This window comes from Panthera onca, chromosome B2, assembly GCF_046562875.1.
Source record: "Panthera onca isolate mPanOnc1 chromosome B2, mPanOnc1 haplotype 2, whole genome shotgun sequence".
NCBI classification, from domain to species: domain Eukaryota; kingdom Metazoa; phylum Chordata; class Mammalia; order Carnivora; family Felidae; genus Panthera; species Panthera onca.
The window spans coordinates 29,883,558-29,900,273 of record NC_138343.1 but is presented as its reverse complement, the minus strand read 5'-3'; the positions used below and the strand labels follow the sequence as shown (position 1 = coordinate 29,900,273).

At 46.4% G+C, this 16,716-nt stretch overlaps 3 protein-coding genes and 2 pseudogenes across 9 annotated transcripts in view; 3 read left to right on the top strand and 2 right to left on the bottom strand.

Moving 5' to 3' along the window:
• Positions 1–1,323, bottom strand: part of LOC132675691 (class I histocompatibility antigen, Gogo-B*0201 alpha chain-like) — a 51,184-nt pseudogene extending 49,861 nt beyond the window's left edge. The window contains exons 1-3 of the transcript XR_014137697.1: positions 1,166–1,323; positions 609–878; positions 137–410 (exon numbers count right to left, since the gene is read on the bottom strand). The product of XR_014137697.1 is annotated as a class I histocompatibility antigen, Gogo-B*0201 alpha chain-like (transcript). The remainder of the gene's footprint in view (positions 1–136; positions 411–608; positions 879–1,165) is intronic.
• Positions 1–16,716, top strand: part of LOC132666874 (class I histocompatibility antigen, Gogo-B*0101 alpha chain-like) — a 426,482-nt gene that overhangs the window by 205,882 nt on the left and 203,884 nt on the right. The gene's annotated exons all lie outside the window — the stretch shown is intronic.
• LOC132666876 (patr class I histocompatibility antigen, A-2 alpha chain-like) overlaps positions 1–16,716 on the top strand; it is a 538,163-nt gene that overhangs the window by 384,866 nt on the left and 136,581 nt on the right. The window lies entirely within an intron of this gene.
• LOC132677782 (class I histocompatibility antigen, Gogo-B*0103 alpha chain-like) overlaps positions 1–16,716 on the top strand; it is a 253,922-nt pseudogene that overhangs the window by 100,625 nt on the left and 136,581 nt on the right. The window lies entirely within an intron of this gene.
• The window catches only part of LOC132676921 (DLA class I histocompatibility antigen, A9/A9 alpha chain-like), a 55,562-nt gene that overhangs the window by 2,175 nt on the left and 36,671 nt on the right, over positions 1–16,716 (bottom strand). The gene's annotated exons all lie outside the window — the stretch shown is intronic.

Here is a 16,716-nt window from a genome sequence, read left to right as displayed (position 1 = left end):
ATATGAACTCCGAGGCGGATGTCCCTCTTCCCACCCGTGGGAGGGGCGCTGTCGTGACACTGAGTCCATTTTCCCTTCCTCGTGGGCAGCCAGCCCCAGTGGAGGGGAGATTAGGGAGGCCCCGCGGTCCCGGTACCTGCGCGCAGCAGCCTCTCCTTCCCCATCTCCAGGTATTTGGTGAGCGACTCCACGCACATGCCCTCCAGGTAGTTCCTGTAGTGCTCTGCAGCACAGGCCACCTCCCACGTGTGGCGGGTGATCTGCGCCGCGGTGTCCGCCGCGGTCCAGGAGCCCAGGTCCTCGTTCAGGGCGATGTAATCCTTGCCTTCATAGGACACCTGACTGCCCGCGGAGGAGGCGGCTGTTCGGTCCGATATCACAGCCATACATCCACTGGATGTTGTGTGATCCTGTCCCCGCCCCCAGAGTAGCAGTGATTAAGGTGAAACCTAAAGTAAAACCGCCTATAAGCTCCCTCGGACTCTTCCAGGGTCGTGGGACGGAGGTCACGCGGCCTCGGGGCTGCGCTCAGACCCGGAGACTCGGGGCGGCCCCGGCGCGTCCGTGGGGATGGGGGTCGTGACCTGGACCCGGGCCCTGGCGCTCACCGGAATCGCTCTGGTTATAGTAGCCGCGCATGTTCTGCAGGCTGACTCGAAATTTCTGTGCGTTGTCCTTCGCGTTCCGCGTCTCCTGGTCCCAATACTCGGACCCCACCTGCTCCATCCACGGCGCCCGCGGCTCAGACCTCGGATTCAGGGCGTCGGTGTCGAACCGCACAAACTGCGTGTCGTCCACGTAGCCCACGGAGATGAAGCGGGGCTCCCCGAGGCAGGGCCGGGACATCGCGGTGTGGAAATACCTCAGGGAGTGGGAGCCTGTGGGCGCGGAGCGGCTGAGACCCCGCCCGACCCTCCTCCCCGCGCGGGGCCCGGGTCCCAGAGGGAGGGGGACGGGAGGGCAGGGCGAGGGGGACCCGAGTTGGGGAGAGCAGGGCGGAGTCCGAGAGGGTCGGGGGAGGGCAGGCCAGGGCGGGGCGGGAGGCGGGTGGGGGTCTGGGGTCGGGGCGGAGGACAGTCGCTGTCCCCATGGGTCCCGCTTCCCCGCCGGGCGGTCTCCTGGCTCCTGCCCCGCAGAGTCCCTTTCCTCCAGAACCCGCACTCACCCGCCCAGGTCTGGGTCACGGCCAGGGCCCCCGACAGCTGCAGGAGCAAAGTTGGGGGCATCACGACCCGCATCCTCGGGGTCTGGGGAGAAATGTCAGCCTCAGGAAGAGGGTGCTGATACTTGACACCCCGGATCCGCGGTGCCGCTGATTGGCTTCTTCTGAAACCAGACACTAATAGTGTGAAACGAGGCCGCGTCATCAGTATCCAGCCAGAAGGACCTGACACAGGTTGTGACAGGGAGAAGTGAAACCAGGGCAGATGGGGACTCCCCAACACTGGGCTTCCCCACCCCCGACGCCGCCCTGGGGCCAGAGTCCCTGAGAGGCGGGCCTGGGGACCTGGGACTTGGCCTGGAGGCCTCACCTACTGCACAGAGCGCTCTTAGTCCCACTGTGTCCCTGAGCCGTGGACCGGGAGCTGTGTGAGTCACTGATTCTCCAGCATTTTGTTCTCAGGATATCTCTACAGTCTTACAAATTAGTGAGGATCCCAGGGATAACTGTGTGCCTGTGGATTCTATCGATCCTTATTTACCACAGTAGGAATAAAACAGGTTCAAATATTTATTAATTCATTTTCAATCATATGAAAACAGAAATATTGTTTGTATGGGAAGTGACATGTTCCCAAATAAAAGGGGCAGTGAGAATAGTGGTTTTGTTGCATTTTACATTTTTGCAAGTCTCTTGTCTGTCTCGTTAGAAGACCACTGGATGTTCAGATTTGCTTCTGCATCTATTGTGTTGTTTTGGCTAAAGTAGATGAAAAAATTTATGTCCTTGACCACATATAGAAAAATAGCATGTGTCACAACCTTTTCAGATAATTATGGATATTCATCCTTGATTCTATATTAAAACTACACACCGTGTGTTTTCTGTGAGGTTATTTGCAAATTGGGACCTGAAACAGTATCATTGACTGTGTCTTTCTCTGTTACATTAAATCCATAGGCCCATCTGTACATGGAATGGATCTTGTACTAATGCATGAATGTTTTTGAGTAACATGTTGTGTGTTGTTTCACTAAGTAATACAGGTGTTCCAGCACTGATTAGAGTGGAATTGAATTCTCAAAAAGTCATTTGTTTTGGGGCACCTGGGTGGCTCAGTTGGTTAAGCATCCGGCTTTGGCTCAGGTCATGATGTCACGGTCCGTGAGTTCAAGCCCCGCCTGGGACACTGCTAACAGCTCTGAGCCTGGAGGCTGCTTAGGATTCTGTGTTTCCCTGTCTCCCTGCCCTACCCCTGCTTGCACTCTGTCTCTCTCTTTCTCTCAAAATGAAGACACATTAAAAAAATTTTTTTTAAAGTCATTTGTTTTAATATCACAAATCCCAACAAACAAGGTGGTCAGTACTGAGCACTTCTAGGTCAAACTTCTAGGTGGATCACAGTTTAAATGGGATGGGCTTCATGGGTGATGGGTTCTAAGGAGGGCACTTGTGATGAGCACTGGGTGTTGTATGTAAGTAATGAATCACTCAATTCTACTCTTGAAACTAATATTAAACTGTATGTTAACTAACTGGAATTTAAATAAAAACTTGAGATAAACAAAGTAGTGGTAAAAAGCAGCGATTGCTCAGTAACCAGCATAGGGAGATGTTCGGTATTTTGTGGGTCGTACGGTGCCTTGTTTTTGTCCGTAATTGGACAAAGTTTTGTCATGGTTTCACAGTCTCCTTGTGTGCTGTCTATGTTCTGTGAGATGACTGGCTCATGTCCCACAGGAATAACATGGCCCAGTGTCAGCCAGCTTCTGACCACACTGAGGCCCAGCTGTCAGTGTCAGACCAGTTCCCGATTGAGGACTGCTGTTTCTTCTGTCTGTAATTCCATATTTTAAAGTAGCTAACACCCATCAATAATAATTAAAGGGTAGGACTCCTGATCTCATGGTTTGTGAGATGGAGCCCTCTGTCAGGCTCTGCGCTGATAGAGTGGAGCCTGCTTGGGATTCTCTCTCTTGATCTCTCTGTCTCTGTTCCCCCCCCTCCCCCCACTCATACTCACTCTGTCTCTCTCTGTCTTAAAATAAATAAATAAACTTTAAAAAAAATCTGGAAGGACTTTTAAATCCTTAAATATTCCAGTATACATTGGCCCTGTTAGTGTTCTTAAATATGTTTATTTCTTCTTGTATCACATCCTGAGGAGAAGCTTTCTCTCAGCTTACGGATTGTGCAACTTTTGACACTAAAACTACTCCCAGAATTAGGGTAGGTCTTAGGTTTAATGTTTCATAAGCCGGAATATCGGTCACGGTTGTTCCAGACCCTAGTTCCAATACTTATCCCTTTGTCATGGAGTACCTCCTTCCTGTCTCCTAACATGTCTGCCAGATTTGGTTACTCTTCTCTGTATCTCCTCAGAGGCCGATTTGCTCAGGAAAATGTGAAGCAAAGGAGAGAAAGGAAGAGTATTTATCTTTAGAGGAAAAAAGGAATCATGTAGCGGGGAATAAGAGGGACTTAGTAGGATTCATGTGGAGGGTATACTTCCGGAAATCTCCCACTCTGGTACATTGTCACTCTCCCCTCCACACACACACCCATGGGCCCACATCCCCCTACTTTCCACACACAGGCAAGATCTTTGTGAAGTCTGTGCAGCGTTGCATTGACCTTGCCCAGCTCTTGGTGGAGCAGAACTTGCCAGCTATTGCCATTCATTGTGGGACGCCCTGGGAGGAGATGTGAGTGAGAGATGGAAAGATGTCTTGTGTCCTTGGGAGGAAATGAGACCCCTGAGATAAAGGACTGTGAACATATTTATGATTGTCTTTCTGACAAAAGCTTTCTTGGTCACAGTAGTTTAAAGGTCTTCAATAACGAATTCTTGTGGCTAGCAACCTATGTGGCCAAGGCATGGACATTAAGCAGGTGAACTCTGCCATCAACTACCACTGGCCTGGGGATTCCCACCTCTACCTGCATCAGGTAAGCTGCACACCCACACGGACATCCCAGTGTCCTCTCCCAGCCCCTGATTTCCTATGTCTTCGTACATTACATCCTCGTCCCTCCTTTTGGGTGTCTTCCTACTTTGGGGTCTTCCAGTGCTACCCTCTGTCTCCTTCCAGGAGGCCTGAGCAGGCCAGTTCCCCCAAGGGCTTGGCCATCACATTTGTGTCAGGTGAAAACATGCCAAGATCCTCAGTGAAGAGCAGGGTCACACCGAGGTCAGTAGTAGTGAGCAGCCTGATGAGATGGACATTTCCTCCTCCAGTGAGTATTGATCCCATGAAATTGGTTCCTCCAACTCTTCAGAGCCTCCTTGTTCCTTAGAGACTTTGTCTTGAACCATGTAGTGCAGGCAATGGTGCCTGATGCCTAATGGGTGCCTGACAAGTTTATGTCCCACAACCTTGATGCCATGTTGGGATGTTTTGTTCATTTCTATGTCCGGTCCCTTTCCTCTCACACCCAATTAATTGTTTTTGCACCCCAGTGTCTCCTCTGACCCCACACCCCACACCCCACACAAAACCTGCATGTATAGAGGTCTGTGTTTCTGTCAGTCTCACTTAGCCTTCCCATGCCTTATTGTAACTGCATGTTTTCTCTGCAGTTGCAGCCATGGGAGAGGACACACCAATTCACAGAGCCTGATGCAGGTCTCACACCCAGGAGCCAGGAGAGCCAGGAGATCATACATGACCTGAGCTGAAATCAAGAGTCAGATGACTAACCCGCTCAGACACTCCTATGGTTTATACTCCCTAATTAATTTCTTTTTAAAAATATTTTAACTTTGAATATAGTTGAAAGACACAATTACATTAGTTTCAGGTGTATAACACAGTGATTCAAATTCTATTACATTTTCTTTTTTTGAGAGAGAGACAGCCAGAGCAGGGAAGAGAGGCAGAGGAGGAGAGAGAGAGAGAGAGAGAGAGAGAGAGAGAGAGAATAGAGATTCTCAAGCAGGCTGATTCCTGCAGGGCTGGATCCCATGACCCTGGGACCATGACCAGAGAACCCACTGCCACCCAGGGGCCCTTCACCCTCTGTCTACACCATGTTGTGCTCACCAGAGTGTAGCTGCCACCTGTCACCAGACAGTGATGTTACAGTATCGCTGATGATATTCCCTGTGCTGTGCCTTTTGTTCCTAAGACCTGTTCCTTCCATACCTGGAGCCTGTGTCTCCCACTCCCCTCACCCACTGTGCCCATCCTCCCAACCTCCTTCCCTCTGGCAGTCATCCGTGAGTTCTCTGTATTTATAGGTCTGATTCTGCTGTTTGCTTGTCTATTCATTCATTTGTCTTGTTTTGTAAGTTCCACATAAGAGTGAGATCATGTGGTATTTGTCTTTCTCAGTCTGATTTCTTTCACTTAGCAGACACACTGCCCTGTTTGTCCATCCATGTTGTCACAAGTGGCAAGATCTCATCCTTTTTGTGGCCGCATAATAGTGTATCATGTGTATTTGTATATGTGTGTATATACCACATATCTTCCTTAGCCATTTGTCTACGGGTGGACACAGGTTGTATCAGGGTGACTTTTACAAGAACCTCAAACACTGAACATCATCTGGGATGAGTGCGCCCCCTGGTGTCCAGGCCCCTGTCCAGGTGCTGGAGCTGAAGAAGACCCTAGGGAGGGCCTGGCTGAGGTGGAGAAAGGCAGCTGGGTCTTCCCTCCTTAGTCCTGTGGCCTCACGTGGGGTGGAAGGTCAGGGGACATCCCCTACTTCTCTGCTCTCGGGTGGATTCTGACTGAGAAGCCTGAGTGGGGTCTGGACTATAAGTCAGGTAGAGATGTCTGAGCAGAAGCCTGGGTGTCAGTGGGGAGAGGAAGAACTTTCTCAACAGCCCTGGACTCCACAGGGGTCAGGCTCAGGAGTGAGGAGGGATTGCAGGAGAGGAGAGCTCAGGAGCCCGTGCCATTGCTGAGGTGTCTGTGTCCCTGTGCACCTTGTCCTCCAGCCCCGTGATGGTGGTACAGGGAAAACCGAAAAGTAGAAACACTTCCTTGGACTCCTACTTCTAAATGTTTCAAAACTCAGTGAAACAAATATCATTTCTGATTTGGAAATAGCATCTCAATGTCTATACAATGCTCCATAGTGTGGACATGTACACTCACAGTTTGTGAGTTGACCCCACATCAGGCGCTGGGCTGACGGCACTGAGTCCGCTAGGGATTCTCTCTCTCTCCCTCCCTTTCCCTCTCTCTCTGCCCCTCCCCTGCTTCTGTACTCTCTCTCCATCTCTCAATAAAAATAAATAAACCTCAAAAATAAAAGAATTGGTGTTTTCACTTTGGGGGGTAAATACCCAAGAGTGCAATTATTGGATTATATGTCGAGTCATTATGCTGTTAACCTGAAAGGAATGGAACAGTATGTGTAAGCTGCACTCAAATAATAAGAAAAAAGAGATAATCAGAAATATTAGAGAACACTTTGGAAAGGAAGACATGAAATGTCACACACATATATTGGTAATAATATACATAAAGAACATGAGAGTGTGGAATATGTAGAGAGACAGGTCCTAAAGGTGTGTTATGAGAGGATTGCAAAGCAGAGGCCTACGACTCTCTAGGAGCCAAAGCCTTGGTCCCCTGGCTCAAGCCTCTTTGATTTTTGCAAATTGTTGACAACAGCAAGCACATACAACATAGTATTTGGCCTCTTGTCAGGTCATGTACCTGCAGTGTTTTCCATACTGGGTCATCAGTACATCTGGCACCAGACAAAACATTCTTATCTCCAGGGTGGCGCCCGGATGATGTCTTTCTGGAGAGAGCGACCAGTCCCTAAGGCCTTTTGTCCTGGGAATGAAACTGCTTTCAGTTTCTTGCTGCTCTGTCCCTTTCCTTCAGGACATTCTTACGGTGCTTCTGGCCTGTTGTTCTCCAGCATTTCCCCCTTTCTGTTTGTATTTGATGGACCGTAGGAGGACATTGCATAACCCGAACTGTCAGTCGATATGTTGACAGGCTCATCGTCTCTGGCACAGACTGTACATGCAAAGATAAATACACCGCATATTAACACAAACAGAATAGCAGTAGAGAAGCTAAAAATCTTAACATGCTCTACAGGGCTTAATTTTCCTCATCCCTCTGATATACTTTCTAAGATCTTAGAGCCAGATAACATGTCCAGATTGGTTTTGAAAGTCTCATATATCTGTGCTTGCAAATGTTGAATGTCCATAGACACATTAGATTGTCTGAGCAAGTGCCTCGTAACATCATTCCATGGAAATTTAGTGTTATTAAACGGTAATGCGGCTACACATATTGATGTAGTGTTCCAATCACATTGTCATATTTGTCTTTGTAGGCTCAGTAATTGACCTCCCAGCAGCATCACACAGCCTGTTGTAGGTCTGCAAACTCACTGGACAGTCGACTCTCAATATCCCGTTGTGTCTTCCAAAGTTGGTGCGATTTCTCCTGCCATTGTTGCACAAATTGTACTGTCTGCACAGATTGGTGCAACGAGACAGCCGCAGTAGCTGCGGCCACAGTCACAGCAATAATGCCTATGAGAGCTGCAACAAGCATTCCAGCAAACCGTTGGGATGGATGAAGAGCTCGGTGTAGAGCCTGGTCCATCAGATACATTTCTGAACAATGTTGCCGTGGTTGAGACATGCAAAGCGGCAGCCACAGGCCAGGGAGTGCTCTAAGTAAATATAAGCTTTCCAGTGACAGAGTATAGAGTATAGAATTGTTAAGACAACATTTATATGTATAATGAGCAGTTAACACAGATTATAAAGGCCTCAGAATTATTCCAAACTCTCTGTCCTTTTAATAGTATGCATGGCAAACCGACACAAGCCCGTATGTGCTAGACACTATTGACCGTGAAAGATAAGGTAGAAATGTTGCTGGAGCTGTTTTTATACTATGTGCCCTTCCAGGTATGGAAAGGGTGGGGGGCAGCAGTTAATTTCCATAGATGCTTTTGTAAGGGTCCTGGTTGTAAATGAGGACTGGGGGCAGAAAATCCCCCACTGTGCCAAACAATTGAGTCATTAGCAGTGGTGTGGATAGTATGATTGTGCACACACCATTGTAGATTTTGTAACGAATTTTTAAGGCAAGCTGAGCCCATAGGGTTCCAATCAATGACACTTCATAGGAAGTATTTAAAGGAACTCGCCTATCTCCCATCTACATGCCTCCCAAGTCACCCATCCGTCACATTCTGACAATGTATGAGTAGCGCAAGACAGAAACATTGGAGGAGCGTCATTAATTGTAAGATTGGAGCCAATCAGAGAATGGGCTGATAGTACGAACATATGTTTGTGCTGGGTCCCATTTTTAATAATAGATAGCCATGCTTGAGGCTGACTTTTGAGGCTGTGTTTCCCATATCCAAAACATATAGGAGGACCTTCAATCCCTATAGTATAATCATCCATAACAGTACCTTCTTCATTTGGCCTACGTGGTCCTCTGCTGTCAAATGGCCCAGGGGTCCATTCAGTGTCATTTGTATACACCGGCACAGGGGAGTCATACCAATTGAGTCATATCCTGACTGAGAGGTTGATGAGGGGTATAATCCCATGAATTATAGTTATCAGGGCTTACTAACTGCGAGCATCGCAAGGAAGAGGTGAGCAGGAGTTTGTGGGCTGCAAGTCTGCATCCATATTTTTTCAGCATCATGTGTCAACCTCTTAACTTGTCCCCAAGTAGGAGGTTGAGCGACCTCATGTACCTCGGAAGAGGGTGTGGTGCATTGGGCACAATTACCAGTTTCTGCATAGACATTCTGTGAAACTCTTTGATTAGTGGAGTCATATTGAACTGAGGTCGCTTGGATCGGCTCATGCCTGAATTTCAAGCCGTGACTGGGTAACCACTGGTAGCCTTGATCTGTAGAGACACAAGCATACCGTTTGCCCCACACAACAACCTCTCCCTTTTCCCAGTGTCCCTTCTCATCCTTCCAATAGAACAGCTGATAAACAAGGGTGACTTTTTGCCTGTGCCAGTGTACCTCAGCAACAGGACATGTATGGGGTCCTTGTGTGTCCAAGAAGTTTAAAGTATATAAGGCACAGTGTAATTGTTCCCATGATGTAGGTTTAAGTCCTTCCTCTTTTCCCCCTTTTTGTTTGATTAACAAGGTCCCCCTTGACCTTGAGGGTTATAGGGAATGCCAGTAAGAGGAGTAATTTGTTGGGCTGCAAAGAAGCAGGCTACCTTATGAGATACATAGGCAGGGCCATTATCAGTTTGAATGCATTGTGGGATACCTAGAATTGCAAAGGTTTCAAGAAAATGAGCAATAATGTGCATAGCCTTTTTCTGGTAAATTCCGTGGCCCAGATCTATCTGGAGAAGGTATCCACAGTAACACGCACATAAGAGAGCTTACCAAAAGCTGGAATGTGGGTAACATCAGATTGCCAAAGTTCATTTGCCTGTAGTCCACGAGGATTCACTCCAGAGGTGTATGGAGCCACAGTGAGGGGCTCGCAAGAAGGATGGGCACTAACAATGTCTTCTGACTGAGCATGTGTTACAGTGTGTCTATGGGCAAGTCCTCTGGCATTACTATGGTGAAGCATATGCTCCTGTTGTGTCATCTGTAAGGTGCCTTGGAATAAGTCATCAGCAATGGAATTTCCTAACGCTAATGGGCCAGGAAGGTTAGAATGACTGCGAATATGAGTGATATGTAAAGGGTATTGCATATGCCGTATTAATTCCTGTAAATGCAAAAAGATGATGTAATTCATTTCGTGGAACAATATGTGTGCTTTCAATATTTAGGACTGTGAGCCACACTTATTGTGAATCTGTCACAACATTGAGGGAGGCAGGTACAAGATGCAACAATTCTATAACGGCTGCTAATTCAGCCTTTTGGGTGGATGTATAGGGTGTCTGTCAGGCCTTAGAAATAGGACCATGCATAGAAGCTCTACCATGACCATTTCCATCTGTAAAATATGTGTCAGCATCTGCTAAAGGCCGGTCTCAAATTCTCTGGCCAAATCCATGATGTAGCCTTGAGAAATGACAAAATTTTGTCCCTTGGATAGTGACTGTCTAATTTCCCTACGTAATCAGACAAGGCTATTTGCCATTGTATATTAGTTTGGTAAGCCATATCAATTTGTTGATATGATAAGGGAATAATTATAGAGGAGGGATCACCACCATTAAGCACATGTACTTGGGATCAGCGTCTCCAAATTATATTCCCAATTTTATTCAGATATATAGTAAGAAGTTTAGTGTCCTTTTTTGGTAAAAATAGCCATTCAGTGATTCCCCCATCCTGCCATAAGACCGCAGTTGGAGAACGTGAAGGAAAAATCAATAATTGAAGAGGAACATTAAGTCGAATACAAGTGAGCTGACAATTCTGAATATGATTTTTAATCCATTGTTCAACCTCTGCCTCTTTTGTGAGGACCCTAGGGCTGTTAAGGTTGGGATCACGGGCTAATGTTTGGAAAAGATGAGATAAGGTAGGAGTTGGGATTCCCAAAGCAGGTCGCAACAAATTTATATCTTCTAGTAACTTCTGGAAATTACTCGGGGAACGATGGTTGCTTTGTGAATTTTTGCACCAAGATAAAGGAAGGGATCTTGGGTTTGCACCTTATCCTCTGCTATTATTAGGCCATATTTGGGTAACAATAATCTAGCAGGTTGATAAAGATCTTCTACCTGTGTAGGCGTTTCTGCAGCAAAAAGAATATCATCCATGTAATGGATAATCAACGCCTGTGGAAAGCAAATGCGTAATTGTGAAAGCGGCAGATTAACAAAATACTGACACATAGTAGGGCTATTTAGCATACCTTGCGGAAGCACTTTCCATTGATAGCATTGCACAGAAACCATATGACTGTATGAAGGTACAGAGAAAGCAAATTTTTCTCTATCATCTGGCTGTAGTAGAATTGTGAAAAAACAATCTTTTAAATCTACTATAATTAATGACCAGTTCTGAGGCATCATAGTAGTGGATGGGAGCCCAGGTTGCAAAGGTCCCATAGGTTGTATAACCTCATTTACCTTCCTTAAGTCCCTTGCCATTCTCCATTTCCCAGATCTTTTCTTTATCACAACCACCCGAGAATTCCATGGACTGGTGGACATTTCTATATGACCGGCATCCTTGCACTAATTGCTCTAAAGCCTCTGATTTCTTTTTTGGAAGGGGCCACTGTTCCACCCACACCAGGACAGTTGTTAACCATTTTAATGGTAAGGCATAACCTTGTTCAGGAACAGTGGCCCTTACATAAAATTTGAATTCTGTACAGGATATCCCAGTTCCATATAAGGAGGCTGCATTTTAGCAGTGTTTGGCTTCATATGCCCATTTTTGTGTTGTTCAAGCCCTTTTACTGGATTATAATTCATTTTGGACATCATATTGGTTGCAGCAGGGGAAACATAAGGAATATTAATATACGCTCCCCATTGACTTCATAGGTCTCTTCCCCACAGATTAGTAGCTCTATCAGTAACATAAGGCTGGATAGTAGCAGCCTGGCCTTCAGGCCCTTTACATAGAAAAATTTCAATATTCTGTTGGATATCAGTAGCTTTTCCTACACCTGTAAAGACTGTGGATACAGGTCGAAGAGGCCAATTCTTGGGCCAAAACTTAGAAGCAATGATGGTGACATCAGCTCCTGAGTCTACCAGGCCAGTAAACAATTTTCCGTTAATCTGTAAGGTCATCTCAGGCCTTCCGTCCTTTAGAAATGTTTGCCAAGATACCTGTTTGCCCGTTCTATCGGTATGGAATTTAAAGCAATGTAAGGCAACAATAATTAGTTGAGCAATGCGATCTCCTGCCATGACACAGTAAGGAACAGAAGTACTAACCATTCCTAAAATTTCATCCTTAAAATCAACATCTATAATTCCTAAGTGGACATGAACTCCCTTGGAGGACGAGTACTTCGTCCAATATGAAGGCCAACGGACCCTGAAAGCAGAGGGCCATAAATCCCAGTTTTAACCTTATAAATTCCCATGGCGGATTCCATGACCAGGGAATCTGGGGCTGGGATATCTAATGCAGAGCTCCCTCCTGTGGCCTGGAGGGGGTCATGGACTGAGGGACAGATTTACTTGATGAGTCCCTTTGCTCACAGGATAACACTGTAGTATCTGATTCCCCATATTGTTTACATTAGGACCCTGGGGTGGGGGGCATTATCCGGTTTCCCCATGGAGAGGACAGGGGAGATCCATTCTTATGGAATTTAGATCTACATTGATTTGCAAAATGATTGCCTTTATTGCATCACGGGCATAATCCAGGAGGCTTAGTATTTCCTTCAGGTGGCCAAGGTGGATCACCAGAATTCTTAGGACTGGGCTGTTGACAATCCCTTTTATAATGTCCCAATATGACACAGCGAGGACACTTGGACTGTTTGTAAGGTCCAGTGTCTTGAATAGCCGCTGCCAGTAGTCCCATTTTATAGATATCTGAGCCAATATCTTGACAGGCCTTTAAATAATCAGTTAAATCACGTCCTTGAGACTTCACAGGTCATAAAGCTTGCTGGCATTCCTTATTAGCATTATCAAAAGCCAGCAGCTATAAGAGATCAGGTAAGCCCGCTGATAACATCCTTTAGTCCAGGGATGAAATCTACACAGCTCCTTAGGACTCTGTTTAACTTGAACAAAAGAGGTTGTAACCTGTCCAGGGGGAGCTATTTTCTCCCAGGCACCAAGGCAGCACAATCTAACTTGTATCATGGCTTGATCATCATACTGAAGCTGAACCTGTATGCCAAACCATTGCCTGCTCCGGTAAGTTGTTCTCAGGTAATGGGCACAGGAGCATTGATGGTGGCATCACGCCCGGCCTGTATCTGTGCTTCTTCATCCCACCAAGTTCTAAACTGCAAAAATTCAGAAGCACTTAGGACAGTGCGACCTAGGACCGCCCCAGTCCCACGGAATGAGTCGCTCTGAATTTGCTAAGGCAGACACCAATCCCAACGTATAAGGGCAATTAACACCATATTGTGTGCAAGCCTGTTTCAAATCCTTAATGACCTTAAAACTTAAAGGTAATGATGATCAAGTCGTTGCCCTCCCTGAGGATATTGCTGACGTGGAGGAATTTGGGTAATGTTGACAGGATAAACTGCAGGCATACTAGCCATTAATTCAGTGTCCCCCCCCCCCCACCCCAGGCTTAGCTTGTTGAAGCATCTGCATCATGGGGGAAACAGGAACTGCGATGCTCCCAGCAGATGTATCAAGAAATAGGTTTTTTGAATAAGTGGAACATTTAGTTTCCTCAAAAGGATAGACCGGCTCAGGACCGAGGTGCAGTGCAGGAGGCAGGTGTCCGGAGGCTTGAGATGCAACTATCTCTGGGCCATTAACCCGGGATGCCCGTAGGTTTCTGTCCCTCTGGTGGTGGGCCTAGGGCCTGGGCTCCCAGTCCTCATTATCCACAAGCTCATGATCACTTTCAGCCAGTGAGGGGTTGCAAGAACTAATGCCCCCTTCTTCCCCGGATTCTGACTGCAAAACCAGGGAAATTAAATTACATAAAGACCAAAGGGAGAGAGGGATTACTTCTCCTTGTTGATGAGCTCTGCCCACAGCACCTAAAACTAATTCCATAGTTTCTGATTCAAAGCATTTTTGTCAGAGGGCATAACCAGTAACAATGTTTCTTTATCAAATAAAACAAATCCTCAAACGCAGAAGGATTCACTTCTACCTCTGAGCTCTTTAATAAAGTCTGCAAGAGCTGAAGACCTGAGTCCTAACTAGATGAAGTAGAATTCCCCATACTTACCCTGCAGAAATCCCGAAGGCTGAGCTTCCCGGCTCCAAAGTTCCCTTCAGTTCCTGTGGCACTTCTTCAGCAGTGTGGCAAACGTCCACCTTCAGGTCCCTGTTCTGGCGCCAGCTGTAGAGAGACAGGGCCTGAAGGTGTGGTGAGGAGAGAATTGCAAAGCAGGGGGCTAAGACTCTCCAGGAGCCAAAGCCTGAGCCCCCTGGCTCAAGCCTCTTCTATTTTTGCAAATTGTCTGATAACAGCGAGCACATACAACGTAGTATTTGGCATCTTGACAGGCTGTGCACCTGCAGTGTATTCCATACTGGGTCATGAGTACATCTGGCACCAGACAAAACATTCTTATCCCAGGCCTGATGCCCATACTATGTCCTTCTGGAGAGAGCGAGCAGTCCCGGCTCTGTCCTGGGAATGGAACTGTTTTCAGTTTCTTGCTGTTCTGTCCCTTTCCTTCCAGACATTCTTATGGTGCCTCCTGCTTCTTGTTCTCCAACAGAATAAAAAATGGATATAAAACTTAGTGTCTTCAACTTGGCAAAGGTAAAAGTAGGTGAGGAGAGTGTCCAACAGAGGGTCGGGAAAATACACTGTCATAAAGGATAATGGGAGTGAACACTGGTATAAACATTTTCAAGGGTTCTGCAAAATGTCTCCACAATTTTAGTGTGCTGATACTGTGACATAGACATTGTCTTTTAGGAGTTTATCCTTTTTAAAAAATTATTTACTTATTTATTTTGAGAAAAATGAGAAAGAGTGCATGCAGGAGCAGGGAGAGGGGCAGAGGGAGAGAGAGGAGACAGAATCCGGAGCAGTAGGACGTCAGGCTGGGTCTCAGGAACCCGGAGATCATGAGCTGAGCTGAAATCAAGAGGCTCATGCTTACAGGACTAAGCCATGCAGGTAGGAGTTTATCCTAAGGAGATAATCACATACATTCTCAAACATATATTTTCAGGGAGGCACCTGGGTGACTCAATTGGTTAAGTGCCTGAGTTCAGCTCAGGTCATGATCTCAAGATTTGTGAGTTTGAGCCCCATTCAGGCTCTGTGCTGATAGCTCAGAGCCTGGAGCCTGCCTTGGATTCTGTGTCTCTCCCTCTTTCTGCCCCTTCCCTTTTTGTAATCTGTCTCTCAAAAATAAATAAACCTTAAAAAACCTCCCTTATCTCCTCATGCAGGCCTCTTATCATCTCACATCATCACAAGAAGCAGGATGAGCACACTACATCAGATTAGTTGAGGGCAGTTATGCATAAGTTTGACTACAGTATACTCAGGATTCTTATCTTTTTTTGTAGTTATTGTTCTTAATTTATTACTGTGCCTAATTCATAAATGAAGCTTGATCATGGGTGGGAACGTACAAGAAACCTCATAGGACACGTAGGGTCCGGTACTATCTGTCATCACAGGCAGACCCTGGGGTCTTGGAACATACTTCCTGCGAAGAAGAGGACTACTTTAGTTCAGTACCTTTGGGATTCCCTGAAGCGACTATGTATTCTCCATTCTTGGGGCCCCTGAGTGGCTCGTTTGGCTGAGTCTCTTAATTTCAGCTCAGGTCACAATCCCAGGTTGGTGGGATTGAGCCCCAAGTCAGGTTCTGTGCTGAGCATGGAGCCTGCTTGAGATTCTCTCTCTTTTCCTCTGTCCCTCCTTCTCTCTCACACATAAATAAATAAATAAATAAACAAATAAATATTCTCCTTTCAGTTCATCTTGACTTTGGTCACATTATTAGACTTAGAAATGTCCCTGGATCTGATTGTGCCCATGTGTTTCTTTGTCAGTCTGTCAGGTTGGAGTCCCTCATGTTCTGGCTGGAAAATAATGGAGAAGGTGTTATGTGCTGACTTAGTTCAATGAGACGACAGCTTCCAAATCTCTAATCTCTCACAAGGTTTCCCAAAAACGAGTTAATCAAACTCCAGAGAAGGAACGAAGATGCCTTTTGGTGCAAGAACAATGAGTCCCTCTCTCTGGACCCTGAGCATGATTCTCAGGAATCCTTAGGACTTCAGGAAAGCTCCTGTCTCCCAGGTCTGTGGACAGGGCAAGTGCCAAGGACGTTCCACAAAGTGGGGAGGAGGAGAAGGTGCTGAGGAGCTGGCCATCTCTCTTACACACAGTGGGAAGGAAAAGCACCTTCTCATTCATGACACGCAGTGTAAACTCCCTCTCTTCGGTGCCACAACGGGCTTCACCGTGGCTTGTCCTGGATGCTTCCTCCCAGTGCCGCGATGGGTCCCAGATGCCCGTGCTGCTCCAAGTCAGCTGACACGGGCTCTGGAAGAAGAAATGAAAGACAATTTGTTCACCGTGGAGTCAAGTTCATTTAAAAGAGGAAGAAGGGACACAAAATCTGGCCTCGAGCTGGTCCCGCCATGAGGTGAACTCATTCAGGGAATGTCTTCCTCAGAGGTCCTTGAATTTGAGGGATGTGTGTTGTTTGTTGGGTCACTTTGAAAAGCTGTCAAGTGAACTGCAACAAAGAGAAAGACCTTTCAAATGAAGGGACATTGGGTTTGATACTGATTTTGTGTCCAACTTGTGCAATATGAAGAGATGATAGAAATTCTCTAGGTTCGGTTTTATCATGAATAAAAGAATTGATCATAAATGATGTGAGTAGAAAACAGTGCTCCTTTAGTTTCTCTATAATTTTCCCACACTTTAATGACCGTAAATGACATGTCTGTGAGTTGGATTCCCACTATAGAACTTGCTCTCTTCCTTCCCCAGTATGGCAATGA